General features: G+C 38.8%; 1 long non-coding RNA gene across 1 annotated transcript; it reads left to right on the forward strand.

Moving 5' to 3' along the window:
• The first annotated feature begins 61 nt into the window (after positions 1–61).
• Positions 62–10173, forward strand: LOC148216442 (uncharacterized). Its single transcript, XR_015795400.1, has 3 exons — positions 62–143; positions 8776–8832; positions 10064–10173. It is a non-coding gene; the product is annotated as an uncharacterized LOC148216442 (long non-coding RNA).
• The last annotated feature ends 226 nt before the right edge of the window (positions 10174–10399 follow it).

A 10399-nucleotide genomic window follows, 5' to 3' on the forward strand; every position in this document is an offset into this window, starting at 1 on the left:
TCCAGGCTCCTGCAGCAGGCCGTCGCTGGAGACCATGGCGCGCTCTGGCAGGGGTGCAGCACCCGCCTATCTCCTCCTCCTGCTCGCTTTTCTGCCAAGCCGAGAAAGTCAGCCTGGGCTCCGGGCGGGGGAACGTGACCCAGGTAGCGTGGGTCGGGCTCAGGTAGGGTGGGACTGCGGCTGTTGTGAACCCACGGGACCCTTTGGGACCTCCTCGGCTCTAACGAGTTGCCATTTCGGTAGCACTTTTCATCGTGCTGTATCGCTTTATTGGTGCTCTTCACCATAGAGTTGAGGAGTTTGCGTTCCTGGTCTGATCTGACGATAAGGAATTATTTCCTCAGGGTTGTACAGTGAAACCAAGGCCAGGAGGGGATTTGAATCCAGATCTGCCCATCCAGCCACTTTGTTTTTCTGACTTAAACTCATCCACAGACTTTAGAATGATCTATATAAAGTTGCAGTTTGGTGCCAGTCTGCTGCTGTCAGTTATGAGTGACCCTCCAAAGTCACTTTACAGTACATTAGATATAATTGTGGTCAAAGGCCTGACAAATGCTACTTAAGACTTTGGCATCCTGTGATTCAAGATTATTAGCTTAGTACACAATTTGTGTCTCGTCAAGCTGAATTGGGCACACCAGCCACATAGCTTGTTCCATCAGAACCAGAAACATTTACTGATGCTCTGATTTTTGCCCCATGCATTAGATTGAAAAAGAATCTACAGGTTATGCTTGTAGACTTGGTTCTTCCTCATGTCCCATTCAATCATGGGAACATCTGGTAATTTCTTCCTCCCTCCCTGCTTTGACCATTTCCTCACAATGGTGCCCTCATCTCATCTCCAACCTGAAGTAGCTTAAAATCACCCTGAGTTTGAGATTTAAAGTAGAATGTTTGCTTTTCTCCCAATGGTGTCTGGGTTCTAGAATATGGACCCCTAGCCATTTGGTGGCTAGTCAGTCCAGGGCTTATGAGCTGTCCAGCTTCTATTGCTGCCAGTATGTCTGCTTCCTTCTAGTTACTGGAACTACTCCCCATGGCCATTTTGACTTGGCCATGGGCGCAGCTGCAGGATACGTGGCTTCTTCAGAGGCATCTGCTGGCATAATGCCTGACTGGTACTTTCTATACCAGTTGTAAAGATTTACACAGACTCCTTATAAGTATGGGTTTAGTGCTGTTTAGTAAGAGCTTTAGACCTGTGTTTAAAAAGAAAAAAAGGACAAGTGCTATGTAGCAGAGATAATTTAAACTGAAAAAGAAAGCTGGGTTATATCAGCAATCTGTTGTTAATTCTGTTATCACTTGTGGCTTCTCTGGACAAGGGGTTTCATTTTGTCTTTGATAGGGGGACTTTGCCATTTTGCTTACTCCATTCTGGCTTTGGTGGCAGTAGGTGCTGCTAGCCATATGGTCAGAACTTGATACTCTGCCCATTTGCTGCCAGCACTGCCATAGCTTTGGAGCACCAGTCAAAGGTGGAGTTTCCTCATTATCATTAACTCTTGTTTTACATTGTACCCTTTCTTCATGCGTACTGCGTGTCACCTGGGCTATTTCTGAACACAGGTTTAATGTTCTTTCAGAAGAACTTTAGACCTGAGTTCAGAAAAAAACCTACTGACAGATCACAGGTGTGCAAAAACATTGGGGCACTCCCTCTCACATCACCCTATTTGCCTGTCTATGGGCAACTTAACAGGTGGTTAACCCTGTTATTCTAAGCATCCTACATTTGCCCAGTTCTACCTCATTCTACATTAGAGAGAATGATTGGTTGTTGTTTTCCTGCCAGCAAATGGAAAAGGGAACTTGGCTGGGGGAATATAGCAATCCTTTTTCTTAATTTGGCTTGCAATAGGAATGTAAAGACAGCATCTTTCACCAGTCCCTTATGTTTGCAGATTAGGGATCAGCAATGCAGGCAGAACAATTCATGCCAGTATACTTTTGTGCCAGCTCAAGGATTAGCGGATAGCAGTTTAATGTGGCTTTCTCGAAGAGCCTTCTCCTTGGTTTATGTTTTAATGGAGACCTAGGGATCAAGAGAGCAGAGAACAAAGGAAGAAACAGAAAATTAGGAGGAAGGGGGGCAGAGTTTCACAGGACACTACAACAGAAATTGTAGATAATGCTCAAAACCTCAGGTGTTTCTGCATCAGTGCCTAGATTGTGGGAGATATACAGGAGAACTAGAGATTCTAATTCAGGAAGACAAGACTTGATAAGCATCACTGAAACTTGGTGGGATGATACTCATGGTTTACGCACAGAACTGGGAGGCAACAATTTAATCAAAAGAAACAGTTCTAAGTAGCAGTGTACTGTATGTAAAGAAAATATGTATTTGCATAGAAATTCAGGAACCAGAGCATGGAAGTCCTGTTGAAAGTACTTTCATAAGGATAAAGAGATAGAAACAAAAGTGACACCATTGTGGGAGTTTACTATAAACCACCTGGGCAGGCAGAAAGTAGAGATGAGGTCTTTCTGCATCAAATGACCAGCCTTTCAAAGAGACATGCAATGGTGATAATAGGGGATTTAAGTTATTCTGACATTTGGAAATCTAACTCTGCCAAGAATCAGAGGTCCACCAAATATTTATCCTCTATCACTGACAACTGACTTTTCTCTGAAGGGAAATAGAGCCCTAGTTGATCATGGTTATGTTATGGGGGAAGGAGGGAACTATAGCTTAAGATAGACAAAGAGAACATAGGAGAGAACTTGATTAATTAAAATTAATTCAGGTTTTTGAGACCTGATGGATTACATCTCAGGGAACTAAAGGACTAGAATGAAGGTGATTGTAAAACTACTGTCACTTTGAGAACACCCAAAGGACTAACGAAGTTGCAGAAAACTGGAGGACAGCAAATGTCATTCCCATCTTCAAAAAGGGGAAGAAGGAGGACCCAGAAAACTATAGACCTGCTAGCTTGATATCTATACTGGGCAAGATCTTCAAACAGAGCTGCAGTGGTTATGAGCGCTTGAATGGGCATGCTGCCATTAACAGTATGGGTCTCTTGCAAACAAATCTTAGACTAATCTAATCCCCTTCTTTAATGGAGTTACTAGTTTAGTGAATCAGGAGAATGGAGTAACATAGTGTACCCGGACCTCAGCAAAGCCTTTGACAGAGTTCCTTACTCACTTTCGTAGAATGATAAAATATTGACTAGATGATACTACCATTAGATGGATTCTTAGTTGGCTGAATGACCACATCTAAAGTATGCTCATTGATGGCTCCACTTTAGCTTGGAAGGAAGTATGAATTCTGTTTTGGACACTGTGCTGTTCAACATTTTTATCAACTACTTGGATGAAGGAGTTGAGGGGATACTCAGAGTTTGCTGGTAATGCAAAACTGGGTGGAATAACTAATACTTTAGAAAAAAAAAATTAAAAAGATATAGAGAAGCTTGAGCAGTGGACTGAAATGAATAGGATGGAATTAAACAGAGAGAAATCTGGGTCTGAGTAGAAGTAATGTAAAACCCAAGTATACTGTGGGAAGACCTGGCTTGGCAGTAATACATATGAAGGGATCTGAATGTTCTTGTTCATCACAAGTTAAACATGAGCTAGCAGTGTGTTGCAGCTGCTAAAAAGATAAATGATATCTTTGAGTGCATGAACAGGAGCACAAGTCCAAATCATGGGGCATAATTTTCCTATTCTACTCTGCCCTGCTCAAATGCCATTTGGAGTTCTGTGTCCAGTTCTGGGCACCACAATTTTAAAAAGACAGTGACAAATTGGAGCAAGTCCAGGGAAAGGCTACCAAAATGGTGAAGAGTTTGGAAACCAAGCTGTATGATGAATGGTTAAAAGATTTGGTTATGTTTAGCCTACTAAGGGGAGAGATTATCACAGTCTTTAAATGTCTGAAAGGTTCTTATAGAGAAGAGGGAGTGTACCTATTCTCTACTGCCCCAAGGGACAGAACCACTGGATTAAAACTACAAGAAAGGAGATTCAAGCTAAACAGCAGGAACAAGTTCCTAACTATATGAGGTGTCAATCAGTGGAATAAGCTGCAACATGGCATGGTGAGTTCTCCTTCACTGGAGGTCTTCAAACAGAGGCTGGATGGTCATCTGCCAAGATGCTCTAATGGATTCTGTACTGAGTTGAAGTTGAAGTAGATGACTGGTTCAACTAGGACTGGAATAAAAAAATAAGACAGAAAGCTTACTATAAAAGTTTTAATTTATAACCCTACATATATCATAGCATGATAATTCTCATCTCTACATAATGTGTCCAAAGAATCTATTACACTTGGGAAGTTTGACTATTTTTTTTTCATGAGATATAGTGTAGGATTTATTAATTTACTAATATCATTAATATAATAGAATTGCAATGGAACTAGTTATCTGCTCTTGCAGTGCAAACAAAAACAGTATTGATATTTTTAATTATTCCACCACGGAAAAAAGATTCACAAGACCTGTAATTAAAAGGGTCATTTAATATTCAAATGAAATGTGCTTTAGCCATCTTCATTTGGGTGGCAATTACCATAGGAATGCCGGATGGAAGGTTTGACATTGGCAGGCCAGCAATTCAATACTGGGGAAGAAAAGTTAGAAATATAAGACCTACTCCCCATTCTGGTGATCCTGCCTACTCTCAAAACTTAAGAGTGGTTTTAGTTCCCTGAAAAACTAAATTGCTGTAAACTTTTTATTGCTATATTGGCTTGAAATCAAGCTGAGATAGATTTGATTGTGGCTGAGGGAACTGACTTGCTTTGATTACAAAGTTTTAGTGATGGGGAGGGTAAGTGAGCTGCTGTGGCCCATCTTCTCATAGCTGGGCATTTTGTAGCTGAGCAGGCTGGGGAGGAGTAGGGAGGTAATATAAGCATAGAAACAATATCTCATGATACCTGTCAGAGAATTGGGTGGTTATGCTTTAGTCTTAGAACCAGGGCAATTCTGTTAGGGCATCAGCCACCTTGTTGCCTAATGGAAACCGAGACTGAGTTGATAGACCTGGCTTCTGAGTTTCTTTTGGAATTCTCTAGGCTTACAGTGCTAAAGTACTATTTTGGGGCTGGCTTTTCTGGAGTGGTTCGGTGCTTAGCAACAATGACAGCAATGGATCTATCCCAGCTGGTTACAGAGCCAACACATAATAATAGTCATATGCTTAAATTGATCCAGTCCAGGAAATGTTCTATGGATAAAAGTGATTCAGGTTCTCTATTATGGATGGACTGTTATCACGATTGAATTTGCAGTTGCATTTCATCTCTGTAGAGATAGTGGACACATCAAGGTAGTCCGCTTTGAAAAACTATTGGTGATTCTGTCAGTGTCCTACTGGGACCTGAAATGGAGAACTCAGTAGAGTAATTAATACAGTCGTTCCTAAGGGTTCTCTCCAATCTGCTTCACAGTATACAGATTGTTTATGGGAACCGGAGCACAAGTTAGTTAACTAGAATACAAATAGAGAAATTGATAAGGCACAACATAAAGCCCATTCATGAAGCATGATACTCCATTCATTGAAGTTATCTGAAGAAAGCTGCATACAATTGCTGTCGTCTTACCTTCCAGTGATTGGAGTCACAATAGTGGCCTACAGTTCCTTAGTTCATTTCCCATTTTGAGAAGTAAGATTTTAGCATCATCTCTTTCCTTGCCATTACTACCAAGAAGACCAAAATATTGTGTGATATTTACATCTTTCAAATACAAGCATGTAGCTTTCACATTCCTATTTTTGAAATAGACATTCAGTGTATTTATTTTTTTTCATTATTAAAGAAATTTCTGACAAATAGGCAAACTTTTAAAAGTCCAGTACAATTATTTTATTTGCATTTATTCCAGAAAAAAAATAGGAAGGTTATTTGGTGGACACCTTATAAACTTGTATATACTTCAGTCACTAGAAATTAAATTAAAATGTGCTATAGTACTTTAGTAACTGCATATAACAACGATAGGGTCTTTGAATAAATAATAACAGTTGGAAAAGTAATAACCAAGCTGGCATTTGACAGTGTTGTTAAAAACCATATAGTTGTTTTAAAAAACATAAATATTTTACTGCATAGGCTTACTTGCTTCCTTCCACAGTGTTTTCAATCATAATTATGGGACTGACACTGAATGCAAAAAGAATATTTTTAACCAAATGTTCAGATGATGCAGCTGTACTCATTCTTAATCACCCATTAATGTCTCGTCAAAAGAGTACTGTACTTTTTGTTTGTTTCATTTACCAAAGGTCAGCATACTTGGAAGCAATTGTCATGCACCATTACAGACCTTTTTACATATTTTTCTTGTATTGTTCTAAGCTATCATGTGCGCAAATGAGTCAATTGGTATGCAGATTGTCTGTCATTAAGACCATTTGAAAATCAGCTTTGTCATTGCTTTAGAGTTGGAACTTTGGATTCATGCATATACTTCTTGAATATGTTGTGGCTTTCAGAATAGGTCTGATGATGGATGGTCATGCCAGAGTGAATAGTTCTGTAGACCACAGTCAGTCTAAGGGAGCAGTGATTTATTGTTCTTCCATCCCCAAGTAGAAGCGGGTTGGAAACAAATATTAGTTCTTAAAAGAATTAAAAGTGATACTACAGAGGCATTGTTGCATTTTAGTGTATTCTCTTATTTCTTTTCACCTACTATTTTTAAAAAAATATATATACAGCAACTTACCCAACTGTTTGACCCAAGAAGCTAAGGCAGGGTGATGTCCTTCAGGCTGGAAGCCATCATAATTTTTCAAGCGCCATAGATAGCTTGACTGGACATCATGACATTTTCAGCATGGGGTGGTGTTTATTTATTTATTTGATTTGTGGGAAGGAAATCAAGTCCCCCTGCCATACAGTCTTCCCGCTGTAATCAGGGCAGAAGGTTAAAAATTACAATTAGAATGGGCTCAACACAAGGATTAAAATGCAGCAGGAAATGCCAATTGGGTGAATATTCCTTCCAGGCTGAGTTTAGTTGGAGGTCTCCTTGATTAAATAAGAAAAGATCCTTTCCCCAAAAGAGATTACCATTTCAATCAGCAACGCTAAACAAGTGGAAACCCCAACTCAGCAGGTTGCCCGACTGCAGAGCGCTCCCTCTTGGAACGCCAGCTAAGTGCCCTTTCTCGGAATTCCTAAAGGGGGCACTGTTGCACACTTGAAGAACAAAAGCAAGGTTTCTCTATATAAAGTGCTTCTGGGGAGGACTCGGGGCTGACTCTGTACATTATACTCTTGGAAATAAATACTCACCTCTGGTTGAAGCAACTGCCTGCGTATTTTATTCCCAGCTTGGAAACAATCCTGATAAGACTACTGTCTAACAGGTTGGTTGGTTGGTTGGTTGGTTGGTTGGTTGGTTGGTTGATTTAGATGGCTGCCCATCTCAAGTTCATGACTCTGGGTGGCTAATAATAGTTTAAAAACCAGCATAAAACATTAAAAAAGAACAAGAAATGGCAACACACATATAACCACAGTGGAGATAAAAAATAAACTCATCAGGGACAAATCAGTACAACCATTGTATAGGCTCAGGCACACCTGATCCCCAGGCGTGGTGACAGAGCCATGTCTTTAAGGCCTTATTTGTGGGAGGGGGCTTAAGGAGCAAAATGGATGCCTTTAGTATGGTACAATTTCAAGGGCCCCAGCATGCATCTTAAATCCCTGGCTGGCCTGTTTTTTGCTTTTGTTTCTAGGGAGAAATTAAGAGGTGAAATGGGTCCCTTAACCCTCTGTGAGATGATTTTTCAAAGTGCATCAGGTTTGTATGTTCCTTTAGTAGCCGTTTCCTACGTTCTATGAGCAAAACATGAGCTTGTGGCTTTAGAGGAGCCAGGTATCCATGTCATGGGTGCTTTTAATACCTCAGTATTGATCCAATTAGATATTAAATAACATCTTATTTTTTTAGTAGTTTTTTCCTTCTTATGAGCTATTTCCCAAATCATCTTTTTGATATGGCTCTATTTCAGAGAAGCTGAAAATCCTCCATTTGTTCCATTAGGGGTTAATGGAAATCTCTTTGAGGAATAATTCACAAATTCAAGTTTGCTTTGTAGTTGTCCAATTTGAGTTCTTGACATTTTCCCTGTCTTGTCTTTGCATGTTGCCCAGCTTAGTTTACTGTTCATTGGGCCAATCAAAATAGTGCCTGTTTGCTTCAAAACAGTTCATTCAAGAAAATATTTCCTTGAATGCAATCTGGGTTTTCTGGCAGGTATAAACGGTGAATTAAAAAGTCATCCACTTTCATTACTTTCTTTTTATTCCTTCCCCACCCTATTCTAAGTGTGGTCTTTGATTTGATTTGTGGCCTTTGAAGTCCTTGAGGTTCTCTGAGCTTTGATTTGTTGTCTTTGATTTAGGCCTTCTACCATTTCCTAAGGCTAGGAAGCTTCATTGGGTCAGAATTTGCACCTAGAATAACATTATGTTATGAGTCTAATCACTTTTAGATAATTTGTAATGGCATGGTTAAAAAATGGCTTGAATTACAAGTTGAGTAAACTATGAAAAAGAGGGTCTTAGAAAGAATATGGCACAAATTTTCTTAATGCATCACACTTCTCTCTGTAGGTAGTCAGAAGATTTGGTTCTAACTTCTGCTGAGTTCAGTGGGTACATGTCTTGATATAACATCCCCAGCTATTTCAAAATGTTTCAGTATAGTTGATTAAAACATGTGCTTTAAAAGTGATTTAAAATAAACAAACATCAATTTATTATTTATTTATTTTTTGCAGATGTTCACACTTCAGTAGTTTCAAAAAATAGTCTTAAAGACATTATGAAATTACTTGGTAAGTAGCCATTTTCTAGAAGCATAATAACATTACATATTATGATACAAAGATGTGTAGAATATTCGGTTTCATATTTGTGATTAAGATGTAACCCATAACCCATGTCCTCTTCCTTTCAAATAATGAAAAATAGTTAATTGTGTGTTAATATTTTATTCATTTCTGTTTATTTCTTATGGATTTGGGATGGTTTTGCATAGTTTACCTGAGGACATCAAACAATATATGGGGATGACCACTGGTCTGGTGGCTTTTAGAGGGAATTAATTACATCCATAGGGACTAATAGTTATGATGACCGAGGGTATCTTTCAGGCAGGATCTGCACCAAGGTTCTTTTTGGTTCTGAGGCACCACTGCACTGTTTTGTTTTGGTACAGATTACCTCTTAAATTCCCTCTGCTCCAACTGTACAGTTTGTTTAATATTATTATTTTTAAATATATTAAATTGTGTGAAAGTTTCCACACCAGCTGCAGAAATGCTAGCCACTGTCAACAATCACTCTTAAGTGATTGGAAGATTAATGATACACATTAAATGTCACAGCTAGGCATGAAAATGTATCATTTTGCATTGATATGGTATTACATGAAGTGACTGCCGCTTATGGATTCAATGTTAAACACGTGGTATGGTTTTAATGAGTTCAATAAGTCTTTAGTCCCTATAAATATGTTTATGACCTGAGCTATAATCACTGAATTCTCCAGGCAGGGCCATGCCATACATATTGCAAAAACATTTTTTAAATATAAGTCATTAAGTTTTCCAATCTGCAGTCTGGAATTTTGTTTTACTTCTTACAAACCAGAAGTTGGTGACGCTCATTTTTAGTATTCTTATAGCATCCTTGGAGGACTTCACATGTATTGTCTTCAATATTTCATACGCAACAGGTTTGCATTTATTACCTCTTTACTAAAAACTGAGGAAAAGGACACTCAAGATGATGACTTACTTAAAGACATATTTGACAACAAATTAGAACCGAATATTTTCTAGTTTAAAGCCACTGCACAGTAGTGCATAACTAAAACTAACTATTTAAATTATTGTTTTGCTTTAATTTGTATGTCTTCACCTATATGTCCCACAGGAACCAAGCTAAAAGTGCGTTTAATTGTTGTACGCCACCCAGAGTTGCTTTGTGTGAGATGGGGAGCTATATAAATGTGATAAATAAATAAATAAAATAATGTATTCATACTGATTATTTCATTTGCAGATCAACGAATCCAAGTTCTGCACCAAAAGAATTTGATGCATGAACATGAAATCACAGAAAAACAAGGCAGACCATTCACTGAACACATGAATTTGGTAAAAGGCAGGTAGTCACTGTGGTGGGCATTTGTGATCTTTCTATGGAAAAGGCCATGCGCTCTCAGTAACACTCAAATTCTCTTTTCACCATGGGATGCCTTAGTCTAAAATACAGTTACTTGGAAACCTATCCCTTTCATATGTTTTCCTTGCAAAGTACCCTAGAATCACAATATCAATAGTGTCATGTGAATTATATTTGTAATCTGCATGACTAGTGCAGAATATTCTGCTGGAA

The sequence above is a fragment of the Python bivittatus genome, unplaced genomic scaffold (genome assembly GCF_059951505.1).
Source record: "Python bivittatus isolate LINGU-HERP-01145 unplaced genomic scaffold, Pbiv_v1 ctg000060_np1212, whole genome shotgun sequence".
Taxonomy (NCBI): Eukaryota; Metazoa; Chordata; class Lepidosauria; order Squamata; family Pythonidae; genus Python; species Python bivittatus.